Here is a 15,877-nt window from a genome sequence, read left to right as displayed (position 1 = left end):
AGTGTAGGGGGTCGTGCAGGGGGTTGTGTTTCAGGGTTTGGGGCAGTACAATGGTGTTCAGGCAGTGTAGGGGGTCGTGCGGGGGGTGGTGTTTCAGGGTTTAGGGCTGTGCAGTCGTGTTCGGGCAGTGTAGGGGGTTGTGCTGGGGCTGCTGTTTCAGGGTTTAGGGCAGTGCAGTGGTGTACGGGCAGTGTACTGGTTCATGCTGGGGCTGGTGTTTCAGGGTTTAGGGCAGAGCAGTGGTGTTCGGGCAGTGTAGGGGGACGTGCTGGGGGTGGTGTTTCAGGGCTTAGGGCAGAGCAGTGGTGTTCCGGCAGTGTAGGGGGTCAGCTGGAGGTGGTGTTTCAGGTTTTAGGGCGGTGCAGTGGTGTTCGGTCAGTGTAGGGGGACTTGCTAGGGGTGGTGTTTTAAGGTTTAGGGCAGTGGTGTTCGGGCATTGTAGGGGGTCTTCCTGGGGATGGTGTTTCAGGGTTAAGGGCAGTGCAGTCGTGTTCGAGCAGTGTAGGGAGTCTTGCTGGGGGTTGTGTTTCAGGGTTTAGGGCAGTGGTGTTCGGGCAGTGTAGGGGAACGTACTGGGGTGGAATTTGAGGGTCTTTGGCAGAGCAGTGGAGTTCAGGCAGTATAGGGGGTCGTGCAGGGGGTGGTGTTTCAGGGTTTAGGGCAGTACAGTTGTTTTTGGGCAGTGTAGGGGGACTTGCTGGGGGTGGTGTTTCAGGGTTTAGGGCAGTGGTGTTCGGGCAGTGCAGGGGTTCATGCTGGGGTAGTGTTTCAGGGTTTAGGGAAGTGCAGTGGTGTTCAGGCAGTGTAGGGGATCGTGCCGGGGTGGTGTTTCAGGGTTTACAGCAGTGCAGTGGTATTCGGGCAGTGTAGGGGGGCGTGCAGAGGGTAGTGATTCAGGGTTTAGGGCAGTGCAGTGGTTTTCGGGCAGTGTAGGGGGACTTGCTGGAGGTGGTGTTTCAAGGTTTAGGGCAGTGCAGAGGTGTTCGGGCAGTGTAGGGGGTAGTGCGGGGGCTAGTGTTTCAGAGTTTAGGGCAGTGCAGAGGTGTTCGGGCAGTGTTGGGGATCATACGGGGGCTGGTGTTTCTGAGCTTAGGGCAGTGCAGTGGTGTTCGGGCAGTGCAGGGGTTCATGCTGGGGTAGTGTTTCAGGGTTTAGGGAAGTGCAGTAGTGTTCAGGCAGTGTAAGGGGTTGTTTGGGGGATGGTGTTTCAGGGTTTAGGGCAGAGCAGAGGTGTTCGGGCAGTGTAGGGGGGCATGCTGGTGTTTCAGGGTTTAGAGCTGAGCACTGGTGTTCTGCAAGTGTAGGGAAACTTGCTGGGGGTGGTGTTTCAGGGTTTAGGGCAAAGCAGTGGTGCACGGGCAGTGTAGGGGGACGTGGTGGGTGTGGTGTTTCAGGGTTTAGGGCAGTGCAGTGCAGTGGTGTTTGGGCAGTGTAGGGGGGACGTGCTGGGGTGGTGTTTCAGGGTCTTGGGTAGAGCAGTGGTGTTTGGGCAGTGTAGGGGTTCGTGCTGGGGGTGGTGTTTCAGGGTTTAGGGCAGTGCAGTGGTGTTTGGGCAGTTTAGGGGGTCGTGCAGGAGGGTGGTGTTTCAGGGTTTAGGGCAGAGCAGTGGTATCCGGGCAGTGTAGGGGTCATGCTGGGGGTGGAGTTTCAGGATTTAGGGCAGTGCAGTGGTGTTCAGGCCGTGTAGGGGGTCATGCTGGGGCTGGAGTTTCAGGGTTTAGGGCAGTGCAGTGGAAGTCAGGCAGTGTAGGGGGTCGTGCTGGGGCTGGAGGTTTAGGGCAGTGCAGTGGTGTTCGGGCAGTGTAGGGGGTCGTGTTGGTGTTACAGGGTTTAGGGCAGAGCAGTGGTGTTCAGGCAGTGTAGGGGGACGTGCTGGGGTGGTGTTTAAGGGTTTAGGGCAGAGCAGTGGTGTTCGGGCAGTGTAGGGGGACGTACTGGGGTGCTGTTTCAAGGTCTTGGGCAGAGCAATGGTGTTCGGCAAGTGTAGGGGGTCTTGCTGGGGGTGGTGTTTCAGGGTTTAGGGCAGTGGTGTTTGGGCAGTGTAGGGGGTCCTGCTGGGGGTGGTGTTTCAGGGTTTAGGGCAGTGCAGTGGTGTTCGGGCAGTGTAGGGGGTCGTGCTGGGGGTGGAGTTTCAGGATTTAGGGCAGTGCAGTGGTGTTCAGGCCGTGTAGGGGGTCGTGCTGGGGCTGAAGTTTCAGGGTTTAGGGCAGTGCAGTGGAGTTCAGGCAGTGTAGGGGGTCGTGCTGGGGCTGGAGGTTTAGGGCAGTGCAGTGGTGTTCGGGCTTTGTAGGGGGTCGTGTTGGTGTTACAGGGTTTAGGGCAGAGCAGTGGTGTTCAGGCAGTGTAGGGGGACGTGCTGGGGTGGTGTTTCAGGGTTTAGGGCAGAGCAGTGGTGTTCGGGCAGTGTAGGGGGACGTACTGGGGTGCTGTTTCAAGGTCTTGGGCAGAGCAACGGTGTTCGGCAAGTGTAGGGGGTCGTGCTGGGGCTGGTGTTTCAGGGTTTAGGGCAGTGCAGTGGTGTTCGGGCAGTGCAGGGGGTCGTGCTGGTGTTACAGGTTTTAGGGCAGAGCAGTGGTGTTCGGGCAGTGTAGGGGGACATGCTGGGGGTGGTGTTTCAGGGCCTTAGGGAGAGCAGTGGTGTTCAGGCAGTGTAGGGGGTCAGCTGGGGGTGGTGGTTCAGGGATTAGGGCAGTACAGTGGAGTTCGGGCAGTGTAGGGGGACGTGCTGGGGGTGGTGTTTCAGGACTTAGGGAGAGCAGTGATGTTCGGGCAGTGTAGGGGGTCAGCTGGGGGTGGTGGTTCAGGGATTAGGGCAGTGCAGTGGGGTTTGGGCAGTGTAGGGGGACGTGCTGGGGGTGGTGTTTCAGGGCTTAGGGCAGAGCAGTGGTGTTCGGGCAGCAGTGTAGGGGGACGTACTGGGGTGCTGTTTCAGGGTCTTGGGCAGAGCAACAGTGTTCGGGCAGTGTTGGGGGTCATGCTGGGGATGGTGGTTCAGGGCAGTGCAGTGGTGTTCGGGCAGTGTAGGGTGATGTGCTGGGGCTGGTGTTTTAGGGTAGTGCAGTGGTGTTCGGGTAGTGTAGGGGGTCATGCAGGGGCTGGTGTTTCAGGGTTTAGGGTAGTGCAGTGGTTTTCGGGCAGTGTAGCGGGACTTGCTGGGGGTGGTGTTTCAGGGATTAGAGCAGTGGTATTCGGGCAGTGTAGGGGGTCTTGTTGGGGGGTGGTGTTTCAGGGTTTATGGCAGTGCAGTGGTGTTCGGGCAGTGTAGGGGATCGAACTGGGGGTGGTGTTTCAGGGTTTAGGGTAGAGCAGTGGTGTTCGGGCAGTGCAGGGGGACATGCTGGGGGTGGTGTTTCAGGGCTTAGGGCAGAGCAGTGGTGTTGGGCAGTGTAGGGGTTCGTGCTGGGGGTGGTGTTTCAGGGTTTAGGGCAGGGCAGTGGTGTTTGGGCAGTGTAGGGGGTAGTGCAGGGGGTGGTGTTTCAGTGTTTAGGGCAGTGCAGTGGTGTTCGGGCAGTGTAGGGGATCAAACTGGGGGTGGTGTTTCAGGGTTTAGAGCAGAGCAGTGGTGTTCGGGCAGCAGTGTAGGGGGACGTACTGGGGTGCTGTTTCAGGGTCTTGGGCAGAGCAACGGTGTTCGGGCAGTGTAGGGGGTCATGCTGGGGATGGTGGTTCAGGGCAGTGCAGTGGTGTTCGGGCAGTGTAGGGGGATCTGCTGGGGGTGGTGTTTTAGGGTAGTGCAGTGGTGTTCGGGTAGTGTAGGGGGTCGTGCAGGGGCGGGTGTTTCAGGGTTTAGGGCAGTGCAGAGGTGTTCGGGTAGTGTAGGGGGTCGTGCAGGGGCTGGTGTTTCAGGGTTTAGGGCAGTGCAGTGGTGTTCGGGCAGTGTAGGGGGGTCAGCTGGGGGTGGTGGTTCAGGGATTAGGGCAGTGCACTGGTGTTCGGGCAGTGTAGGGGGTAGTACAGGGGGTGGTGTTTTAGGGTTTAGGGCAGAGCAGTGGTGTTCAGGCAGTGTAGGGGAACGTACTGGGGGTGGTGTTTCAGGGTCTTGGGTAGAGCAGTGGTGTTCGGGCTGTGTAGGGGTTCGTGCTGGGGGTGGTGTTTCAGGGTTTAGGGCAGTGCAGTGGTGTTCGGGCAGTATAGGGGGACGTGCTGGGGTGGTGTTTCAGGGTTTAGGCCAGTGGTGTTTGGGCAGCATAGGGGGTCTGGTTGGGGGTGGTGTTTCAGGGTTTAAGGCAGTGCAGTGGTGTTCGGGCAGTGTAGGGTGTAGTGATGGGTGTGGTGTTTCAGGGTTTAGGGCAGTGCAGTGGTGTTCAGGCAGTGTAAGGGGTTTGCAGGGGCTAGTGTTTTAGTGTTTAGGGAAGTGCAATGGTATTCGAGCAGTGTATAGGGTCTTGGAGGGGGTTGTGTTTCAGGGTTTAGGGCAGAGCAATGGTGTACGGGCACTGTAGGGGGTTTTGCAGGGGGTGGTGCTTCAGGGTTTAGGGCAGTGCAGTGGTTGTCGGGCAATGTAGGGGGACTTGCTGGGGGTGGAGTTTCAGGGTTTAGGACAGTGGTGTTCGGGAGGTGTAGGGGGTCTTGCTGGGGTGGTATTTCAGGGTTTAGGGCAGTGCAGTCGTGTTCGGGCAGTTTAGGGGGTCTTGCTGGGGGTGGTGTTGCAGGGTTTAGGGCAGTGGTGTTTGGGCAGTGTAGGGGGTCTTGCTGGGGGTGGTGTTTCAGGGTTTAGGGCAGTGGTGTTTGGGCAGTGTAGGGGGTCGTGCAATAGGGTGGTGTTTAAGGGTTTAGGGCAGAGCAGTGGTCTCCAGGCAGTGTAGGGGGTCGTGCTGGGGCTGGAGATTCAGGGTTAAAGGCATTGCAGTGGAGTTCGGGCAGTGTAGGAGGATGTGCTGGGGTGGTGTTTCAGGGTTTACGACAGGGCAGTGGTGTTCGGGCAGTGTAGGGGGACGTGCTGGGGTGGTGTTTTAGGGTTTAGGGCAGAGCAGTGGTGTTCGGGCAGTGTAGGGGGACGTGCTGGGGTGGTGTTTTAGGATTTAGGGCAGTGCAGTGGTGTTCAGGCAGTGTAGGGGGTTGTGCAGGGGGTGGTGTTTCAGGGTTTAGGGCAGTGCAGTGGTGTTCGGGCAGTGTAGGGGGCTTGCTGGGGGTGGTGTTTCAGGGTTTAGGGCAGTGCAGTGGTGTTCGGGCAGTGTAAGGGGGACATGCTGGGGGGTGTTTCAGGGTTTGGGCAGTGCAGTCGTGTTTAGGCAGAGTGGGGGTCGTGCTGGGGGTGGTGTTTCAGGTTTTAGGGCAGTGGTGTTTGGGCAGTGTAGAGGATCTTGCTGTGGGTGGTGTTTCAGGGTTTAGGGCAGTGCAATGGTGTTCGGGAAGTGTGGGGGGGTCGTGCTTGGACAGGTGTTTCATGGTTTAAGACAGTGCAGTCGTGTTCGGGCAGTGTAGGGGGTTGTGCTGGGGCTGCTGTTTCAGGGTTTAGGGCAGTGCAGTGGTGTACGGGCAGTATACTGGTTCATGCTGGGGCTGGTGTTTCAGGGTTTAGGGCAGAGCAGTGGTGTTCGGGCAGTGTAGGGGGACGTGCTGGGGGTGGTGTTTCAGGGCTTAGGGCAGAGCAGTGGTGTTCCGGCAGTGTAGGGGGTCAGCTGGAGGTGGTGTTTCAGGTTTTAGGGCGGTGCAGTGGTGTTCGGTCAGTGTAGGGGGACTTGCTAGGGGTGGTGTTTTAAGGTTTAGGGCAGTGGTGTTCGGGCATTGTAGGGGGTCTTCCTGGGGATGGTGTTTCAGGGTTAAGGGCAGTGCAGTCGTGTTCGAGCAGTGTAGGGAGTCTTGCTGGGGGTTGTGTTTCAGGGTTTAGGGCAGTGGTGTTCGGGCAGTGTAGGGGAACGTATTGGGGTGGAATTTGAGGGTCTTTGGCAGAGCAGTGGAGTTCAGGCAGTGTAGGGGGTCGTGCAGGGGGTGGTGTTTCAGGGTTTAGGGCAGTACAGTTGTTTTTGGGCAGTGTAGGGGGACTTGCTGGGGGTGGTGTTTCAGGGTTTAGGGCAGTGGTGTTCGGGCAGTGCAGGGGGTCGTGCTGTGGTGGTGTTTTAGGGTTTAGGGCAGTGCAGTGGTGTTTGGGCAGTGTAGAGGGACGTGCTGGGGTGGTGTTTTAGGGTTTCGGGCAGTGCAGTGGTGTTCAGGCAGTGTAGGGGGTCGTGCTGGGGCTGTTGTTTCAGGGTTTAGGGCAGAGCAGTGGTGTTCGGGCAGTGTAGGGGGTCATGCTGGGGGTTGTGTTTCAGGGTTTAGGGCAGTGCAGTGGTGTTAGGGAAGTGTGGGGGGGTCGTGCTGGGGCTGGTGTTTCAGGGTTTAGGGCAGTGCAGTGGTGTTCGGGCAGTGTTGGGGGTCATGCTGGGAGTGGTGTTTCAGGGTTTAGGGCAGTGCAGTGGTGTTCGGGCAGTGTAGGGGGTCATGCTGGGGGGTGTTTCAGGGTTTAGGGCAGGGCAGTGGTGTTTGGGCAGTGTAGGGGTTCATGCAGGGGGTGGTGTTTCAGGGTTCAGGGCAGTGCAGTGGTGTTCGGGCAGAGTAGGGGGTCGTGCTGGGGGTGATGTTTCAGGATTTAGGGCAGTGGTGTACGGGCAGTGTATGGGATCTTGCTGTGGGTGGTGTTTCAGGGTTTAGGGCAGTGGTGTTTGGGCAGTGTGGGGTTGTGCTGGGGCTGGTGTTTCATGGTTTAGGACAGTGCAGTGGTGTTCGGGCAGTTTAGGGGTAAGTGCTGGGGCTGGTGTTTCAGGGTTTAGGGCAGTGAAGTGGTGTTCGTGCAGTGTAGGGGGTTGTGCTGGCTGGTGTTTCAGGGTTTAGGACAGTGCAGTGGTTGGGCAGTGTAGGGGGTCTTGCTGGGGGTGGTGGTTCAGGGTTTAGGGCAGTTCAGTGGCGTTCGGGCAGTGTAGGGGGCCGTAGGGGGGGTGGTGTTTCAGGGTTTAGGGCAGTGCAGTGGTTTTCGGGCAGTGTAGGGGGACTTGCTGGGGGTTGTGTTTTAGGGTTTAGGGCAGTGGTGAGTGGGCAGAGTAGGGGGTCTTGCTGGCGATGGTGTTTCAGGGTTTAGGGCAGTGGTGTTCGGGCAGTGTAGGGGGTCTTGTTGGGGGGTGGTGTTTCAGGGTTTAGGGCAGTGCAGTGATGTTCGGGCAGTGTAGGGGGTCGTGCAGGGGTGGTGTTTTAGGGTTTAGGGCAGTGCAGTGGTGTTTGGGCAGTGTAGAGGGATGTGCTGGGGTGGTGTTTTAGGGTTTCGGGCAGTGCAGTGGTGTTCAGGCAGTGTAGGGGGTCGTGCTGGGGCTGTTGTTTCAGGGTTTAGGGCAAAGCAGTGGTGTTCGGGCAGTGTAGGGGGTCATGCTGGGGGTGGTGTTTCAGGGTTTATGGCAGTGCAGTGGTGTTAGGGAAGTGTGGGGGGGTCGTGCTGGGGCTGGTGTTTCAGGGTTTAGGGCAGTGCAGTGGTGTTCGGGCAGTGTTGGGGGTCATGCTGGGAGTGGTGTTTCAGGGTTTAGGGCAGTGCAGTGGTGTTCGGGCAGTGTAGGGGGTCGTGCTGGGGGGTGTTTCAGGGTTTAGGGCAGGGCAGTGGTGTTTGGGCAGTGTAGGGGGTCATGCAGGGGGTGGTGTTTCAGGGTTCAGGGCAGTGCAGTGGTGTTCAGGCAGAGTAGGGGGTCGTGCAGGGGGTGATGTTTCAGGATTTAGGGCAGTGGTGTACGGGCAGTGTATGGGGTCTTGCTGTGGGTGGTGTTTCAGGGTTTAGGGCAGTGGTGTTTGGGCAGTGTGGGGGTCGTGCTGGGGCTGGTGTTTCATGGTTTAGGACAGTGCAGTGGTGTTCGGGCAGTTTAGGGGGAAGTGCTGGGGCTGGTGTTTCAGGGTTTAGGGCAGTGAAGTGGTGTTCGTGCAGTGTAGGGGGTTGTGCTGGCTGGTGTTTCAGGGTTTAGGACAGTGCAGTGGTTGGGCAGTGTAGGGGGTCTTGCTGGGGGTGGTGGTTCAGGGTTTAGGGCAGTTCAGTGGCGTTCGGGCAGTGTAGGGGGCCGTGCTGGGGATGGTGTTTCAGGGTTTAGGGCAGTGCAGTGGTTTTCGGGCAGTGTAGGGGGACTTGCTGGGGGTTGTGTTTTAGGGTTTAGGGCAGTGGTGAGCGGGCAGAGTAGGGGGTCTTGCTGGCGATGGTGTTTCAGGGTTTAGGGCAGTGGTGTTCGGGCAGTGTAGGGGGTCTTGTTGGGGGGTGGTGTTTCAGGGTTTAGGGCAGTGCAGTGATGTTCGGGCAGTGTAGGGGGTCGTGCAGGGGTGGTGCTTCAGGGTTTAGGGCAGTGCAGTGGCTTTCGGGCAGTGTAGGGGGTCTTGCTGGGGGTGGTGTTTCAGGGTTTAGGGCAGTGGTGTTCGAGCAGTGTAGGGGGTCTTGTTGGGGGGTGGTGTTTCAGGGTTTAGGGCAGTGCAGTGATGTTCGGGCATTGTAGGGGGTCGTGCTGGGAGTGGTGTTTCAGGGTTTAGTGCAGTGGTGTTCGGGCAGTGTAGGGGTTCATGCTGGGGCTGGTGTTTTAGTGTTTAGGGCAGTGCAGAGGTGTTTGGGCAGTGTAGGAGGTCGTGCGGGGACTAGTGTTTCAGAGTTTAGGGCAGTGCAGAGGTATTCGGGCAGTGTAGGGGGTCGTGCAGGGGGTTGTGCTTCAGGGTTTAGGGCAGTGCAGTGGTTTTCGGGCAGTGTAGGGGGACTTGCTGGGGGTGGTGAATCAGGGTTTAGGGTAGTGGTGTTCGGGCAGTGTAGGGGGTCTTGTTGGGGGGTGGTGTTTCAGGGTTTAGGGCAGTGCAGTGATGTTCGGGCAGTGTAGGGGGTCGTGCTGGGGGTGGTGTTTCAGGGTTTAGGGCAGTGGTGTTCGGGCAGTGTAGGGGGTCTTGCTGGGGGTGGTGTTTCAGGGTTTAGGGCAGTGCAGTGGTCATGCAGTATAGGGGGTCTTGCTGGGGATGGTGTTTCAGGGTTTAGGTCAGTGCAGTGGTGTTCGGGCAGTGTAGGGGGTCGTGCTGGGGCTGGTGTTTCAGGGTTTAGGGCAGTGCAGTGGTGTTCGGGCAGTGTAGGGGATCGTGCTGGGGCTAGTGTTTCAGAGTTTAGGGCAGTGCAGTGGTGTTCGGGCAGTGTAGGGGTTCGTGCTGGGGTAGTGTTTCAGGGTTTAGGGCAGTGTAGTGGTGTTTGGGCAGTGTAGGGGGTCATGCTGGTGTTTCAGGGTTTAGGGCAGAGCAGTGGTGTTCGGGAAGCGTAGGAGGACATGCTGGGGTGGTGTTTCAGGGTTTACGGCAGAGCAGTGGTGTTCGGGCAATGTAGGGGGGACGTGCTGGCGGTGTTTTTTTAGGGATTAGGGCAGTGGTGTTCGGGCAGTGTAGGGGTCATGCTGGGGGTGGTGTTTCAGGGTTTAGGGCAGTGCAGTGGTGTTCGGGCAGTGTAGGGGGTCATGCAGGGGGTGGAATTCAGGGTTTAGGGCAGTGTAGTGGTGTTCGGACACTGTAGGGGGACTTGCTGGAGGTGGTGTTTCAGGGTTTAGGGCAGTGCAGTGGTGTTCGGGCAGTGTAGTGGGTCTTGCTGGGGGTGGTGTTTCAGGGTTTAGGGCAGTGGTGTTTGGGCAGTGTAGGGGGTCTTCCTGGGGGTGGTGTTTCAGGGTTCAGTGCAGTGGTGTTCGGGCAGTGTAGGGGGTCATGCAGGAGGGTGGTGTTTCAGAGTTTAGGGCAGAGCAGTGGTGTCCGGGCAGTGTAGGGGTCGTGCTGGGGCTGATGTTTCAGGGTTTAGGGCAGTGAAGTGGTATTCGGGCAGTGTAGGGGGTTGTGCTGGCTGGTGTTTGTTAGACCTGGCCCCAGCCAGACCTGACCCCTGCACCTCACACCAGCCCCGAGCCCACGGCCTAGCCGATCCTTCCCACCAGAAAACACACCCCCGACCCGGGCTTCCCCGTCCGTGGCCTTCCTCCTTTGGCCACACCAGGCCCGCGTGCCCACTTCATGCACCAAGATGGCCGCCCGGCCCCAGCGTGACCCTGGCCTATAGGCGCCACTCCGGCTGGAGGACATCGCGCTCCCCTTGGGATGAGAAAGGGAGGAGCAGTTTCCATCACACCTCTGCGCTTCCCTGGGAAGGTGGGTTTCGATCGACCCGTCGGCCTCCCCGAGGGCTGGCTCCACGCCTGCTGGGTGTCTGGGACTCCTCCCGACCCGGCCCTGAAAGGATCAAAGGACAATGGCAGGACACCCCCAACGAGCGACCCCCAGGTGACAAGACCCCTGCCGGCACAGACTCCGGACATCAAAGAGGAGTCGCCCTATAATAAGGGGTGCTCTGGGACTGTCCGGCAGATTCGCCTTGGAAACACCTGAGCCCTGCTGAGTGACTCGCGGCTCCCTGAACATCGTAAGACCTCCGAACTTGTGCTTGAGCCCTGCTTAGTGACTCGCGGTTCCCTGAAGATCGTAAGACCTCCGAACTTGTGCTTGAGCCCTGCTGAGTGACTCGCGGCTCCCTGAAGATCGTAAGACCTCCAAACTTGTGGTTGAGCCCTGCTGAGTGACTCGCGGCTCCCTGAAGATTGTAAGACCTCCGAACTTGTGCTTGAGCCCTGCTGAGTGACTCGCGGCTCCCCGAAGATCGTAAGACCTCCGAACTTGTACTCGAGCCTGCTGATTGACTCGCAGCTCCCACAGACTCTCTTGGTCCCGCCGGGCCCCACGACGGCAAGCGTATCCCCCAGCTCGAGGATTGTGAGCCTGTGCGCCGGGTACGCTCCTGCATTTGATTCCTATCCCCAAAGACTGTCCCGCTACCTCCTAACCCCCCTCCAAGACTTTGTGAGCCCGCGCTCTACTTGTATATATCTTGCCTTGCTGATCATAAAGATCCTACCACTCCGATCTGAAAAAGATTTGCTCTTAAGAACTCCTCGTGTGGTGTCTCTCTGTCGTGTGGTGCCGAGTGTACGATCCTAGATACGAGGTTCCTCCCCTGAGGAGTCTCCCGCCAGTGCCCGGCTACGATACCTCGAGGGTGGGTCTCAGGGCAGTCAGGGCCCCCTCCGGGCCCCTCTGAGGTCGCCTTCTAACATTGGTGGCAGCGGTGGGATTCGGGCCCATAATCTAGAGATCGTACCATGAACGGCTGACGCACTACTGACAAAGATGGCACAAGGAAACGCCGTGGTTCTCATAGAAAAGGACACCAGCACCGTGTTCCAGGTGGAACAGCTGGAAGAGTACACTCACAAAGAACTAAAGCAATTCTGTAAGGAACTCAAAATCGCTACCACTGGTCTCAACACCAAAGAAGATATGCAAAAGGCACTGAAAGCTTGGGTGGATTCTGGAGCCTCCCGCCCAGAAGGAGCGGGGGAGCCCTACGACGAAGCTGGACCCTCCCAAGGAGAACGCAGCAGCAACCAGGTGCGAGGCTTCGTACCAGACGGGGGCCTATCCCCGGAGGAACTCGCAGACAGAGAAAAAAGTCGCCATCACGAGCTCGAATTAGCCAAGCTCAAAATTGAGGGCGAGTTGAAATTAGCCGAGAAAAAGCTAGCAGTAGAACAGATGCGAGTACAAGGAGAACTAGAAGAGAAGAAACTCCAACGAGAACATGAGGGAAGGAGACTTCAACTGGAACATGAATGCAGCTTGAAGGCAATAGAACTGAAAGCAAGAAGCGAAGAAGCGCGGCCCCCGGGGAACGGGAGGCGGCCGCCCCGGTGGAGCAGAAGGTCCACATCCCCAAGGATGTGGTCAAAGAATATTACAAAAATGATGACATTCAGCAGTGGTTCCGGGCCTACGAGGTTGCCATGACCTCCCATCGGGTCCCGCAGAAGAATTGGGGGGCTGGGTTGTGGGGACGATTCCTGAGCGAAGGGAGAGACACCCTGCTCGACCTACCCACCTCCATGCAGACCTCCTATGACCACATGAAAGCGGCCCTCCTCACAAGGTACGGCCTCACCCCGGAGATGTACCGCCAGCGGTTCCGGGACTGCAGGAAAATCCCGGGTACCACCTGGGTGGAATATGTGAATTTCTTCAGCCGCGCCTTCGATGGGTGGATCAAGGGCAGCAAGGTAACCACCCTGGAAGAACTAACAAACCTTATGTTGTGGGAACACCTGGCTGCGAACTGCTTTGTGGAACTACGCCAGCATCTGCTCGACAGCAAGCTCACAGACCCAAGAAAGCTGGCTGTCGAGGCGGATCGCTGGACCAACACCCGGGTCTCCCGGGGCCCTGTAGGAGAGTACCCCCGAGCCAGTCAGGGACCACCCCACCAGAGATGGGGGGGGAACCAGGGAGGGCAGAGAGAGTCCCACTCTAGTCCCCCGAAGTCCCAACCTCCACCTTTCCTGGCACCCCCACCAGCTGTACCCGGCCCCCCCCTGAGACGGGGGCACCGGGTAACCATCACTTGTTTCCATTGCCAGAGGCCCGGGTATTACGCCAACGACCCTGAATGCCCCATGGCCCCACGCACCACCCAGGCAGCACCCCCCGCTAGACAGATAGCCAATGTAGCACTGGGGGAGGAGGTTGAGGAGGCCGAGGAGTGGGAACCCGCCGCTATGGCCCTAGTATCCTTAGGAGATAGAGAGATGGTCCCTGGGAGCCTCCTGCCCTCTAACACAAAGAAATATGGACAGCTCGTAACGATCAATGGCCACCAAGTAGAAGCCCTCCGTGACACCGGGGCCAGCATCACCGGTGTCCTCAGCCATTTAGTCCACGAAGACCAGGTCCTCCCCAACGTATTTTGCCCTGTCATTTCAGCCGACAACACAGAAAGCCTATGTAAGGTAGCCCTGGTGCCCTTTGAGTGGGGAGGGGTGGTCGGTAAACTGAAGGTCGCAGTGAGAACCTCCCAGCCCGTCGACTGTCTCCTGGGGAACAACCTGGAAAGTTCCCCCTGGAGACAAGTCGAGCGCAAGACCCACCTAGGGATGATGGGCCTCCCTGAGTGGGTGTGCGCCACCACTCGATCCATGGCGGCTCGACTGACCCCCCTGAGGGAAGTCGACGACGCCCCGACCCCTGAGGATAGGATGGTCCCGGCCGAGGGTCCCCACATTCCCCCACCAGAAGAGTCGATCACCAGTGACGAACCCCCGCCTTCCGACTCCACCCAAGTCACCGAGTTAGGCGATCTGCCCGAATTAGCCCAGTGGCGCCATGAGGGGGGCCCCTCCCGAGAGGAGTTCTGCCGAGAGCAGGCTACCTGTCCCTCCCTGGTCGGGCCCCGGCAACAGGCAGAGGCCCAGGCCGCAGGCGACCAAACGGGGACGCTCCGGGTGTATTGGGAGAATGACCTTTTGTACAGCGAACAGAAGTCGGTGGAGCTAGGGTCCGGCCGGGAGCTGGTGGTACCCCTACGCTTCCGAAACCTCCTCCTGGGCTTGGCCCACGACGTTCCCCTCGCAGGCCACTTGGGCCAGGACAAAACATACAGTCGCCTCGTGACTCACTTCTACTGGCCCAGAATGAAAGCAGATGTGGAAGCCCACTGCAAGTCCTGTCCCACGTGCCAGGCCAGTGGGAAGAGCGGAGGGAAGCGCAAGGCTCCCCTCCAACCCTTCCCTGTCGTCAGTACCCCTTTTGAGCGGGTCGGGATCGACATTGTAGGACCTCTGGACCCCCCAACCTCCCAAGGGCACCGGTTCATCCTCGTCCTGGTGGACCATGCCACCCGTTACCCGGAGGCCATCCCCCTGCGCACCGTCACAGCCCCCGTGGTGGGCCGGGCATTGATGGGGATCTTCTCCCGCATGGGTTTTCCCCGCGAGGTCGTGAGCGATCGCGGTACCAACTTTATCTCCCGATACAGGAGGTCCTTATGGCAACAGTGCGGGGTGTCCTATAAGTTCACCACCCCGTACCACCCCCAAGGAAACGGCCTGGTAGAGCGGTTTAACCGGACTCTGAAGGGGATGATCGCAGGCCTGGAAGAGCCCCTCCGGCGTAAGTGGGACATCCTGCTCCCCTGCCTCCTATTCGCATACCGAGAAGTTCCCCAGAAATCCTTGGGTTTCAGCCCCTTTGAGTTACTCTACGGGAACCCCGTCAGGGGGCCCCTCAGCCTGGTCAAGGAAGAGTGGGAGGCGGCGCCCCGAGGCCCCCCCCGAGATGTGTTCCGTTACGTCCTGACCCTCCAAAATCAGACTAGGAGGTTCCGAGAGATGGCAGAGGCCAACCTGGAGGCGAGTCAGGAGGAGATGAAGCGCTGGTACGACCAGAACGCCGCGCTGGTCGAGTTTCAGCCGGGCCAGCAGGTATGGGTCATGGCCCCCGTGAAACCCTGCGCTCTCCAGGATAAATGGACCGGCCCTTCAAAGTAGTGGAGCGGAAGAGCCCGGTCACGTACTTGGTAGACGTCCAGTCACCCACGTGAACCGCCTCAAATCCCACTTTGTGCGGACGGAGCTGAGCCTCCTACTGGCCACTGATGACGGGTCCGAAGAAGAGTCAGATCCTCTCCCTGATCTTCTGTGCACCAAAGAGAAGGACGGCTCCGTAGAGGGAGTGAACCTCTCCCCGTCTCTCACTCCCCAGCAACGTGAGGATTGCCGCCAGCTCCTAGGGCAGTTCCCGGACCTCTTCTCCCTGGTCCCCAAGGTCACCGACTGGTGTGTCCATGATGTGGATACCGGGGACAGCCCGCCAGTGAGACACCGAGCCTACCGAGTCCCTGATCGGGTCCGGTCCTGTATCCAAGCCGAAGTCTCGAAAATGTTGACCCTAGGCGTGATGGAACCCTCAGAGAGCCCCTGGGCCAGCCCCGTGGTCCTGGTCCCAAAAGCAGTTGCCCCCGGTGTCGCCCCAGAACTCCGTTTCTGCGTGGACTACCGGGGACTCAATGAAGTCACCCGAGCCGATGCCCACCCCATTCCCCGAGCCGACGAGCTCATTGACCGGCTCGGGGCTGCTCGGTTCCTCAGCACCTTCGATCTCACCTGCGGCTACTGGCAAATTGCGCTCACAGAGGGAGCCATGGAGCGGTCCGCCTTCTCCACCCTGGATGGGCACTATCACTTTCGCGTGATGCCCTTCGGGATGAAAAATGCCCCGGCCACCTTCCAGCGACTGGTAAATAGAGTCCTGGCCGGGCTGGAAAAATTCAGCGCTGCATATCTCGACGATATTGCAGTTTTTAGTTCCGAATGGAGTGAGCACCTCCAGCACCTCCGGAGGGTGCTAACCGCCCTACGCCAGGCAGGCCTCACTGTGAAAGCCAGCAAATGCCAGATTGGGCAAGGTTCGGTAACCTACCTGGGGCACCAGGTCGGAAGCGGGCAGGTCGCCCCTCTACAGCCCAAAATCGACGCCATCCTAGCCTGGGAACCCCCCACTACCCAAACAGAGGTCCGAGCCTTTCTGGGCCTCACGGGCTACTACCGGAGATTCATCCGGAATTACGGCAGCCTGGTCGGTCCCCTCACGGGACTCACGTCCAAGAAGCAGCCCAAGAAGGTGCAGTGGTCCCCTGCCTGCCAAGAGGCGTTCAATGCCCTGAAAGCGGCCATGTGTACGGCCCCAGTCCTCCAGGCCCCCGACTACTCCAAAGAGTTTGTGGTAAAAACTGATGCCTCCGAGCATGGCATCGGGGCAGTCCTCTCCCAGGTAAATGACCAGGGCCTAGACCAGCCCGTAGCCTTCCTCAGCCGAAGGCTGTTGCCCAGGGAACAGAGATGGAGTACCATCGAGCGCGAGGCGTTCGCCGTAGTCTGGGCCCTCAAGAAACTACACCCTTACCTGTTCGGCACCCATTTCAGGGTCCAAACCGACCATCGCCCCTTGCGATGGCTCATGCAGATGCGAGGAGAAAACCCCAAGCTTCTGCGGTGGTCAATCTCCCTCCAGGGGATGGATTTTACCGTGGAACATCGCCCTGGTACGGACCACGCCA

This window comes from Triturus cristatus, chromosome 1_1 (genome assembly GCF_964204655.1).
Source record: "Triturus cristatus chromosome 1_1, aTriCri1.1, whole genome shotgun sequence".
Taxonomy (NCBI): domain Eukaryota; kingdom Metazoa; phylum Chordata; class Amphibia; order Caudata; family Salamandridae; genus Triturus; species Triturus cristatus.
This window is presented reverse-complemented; position numbering follows the sequence as displayed.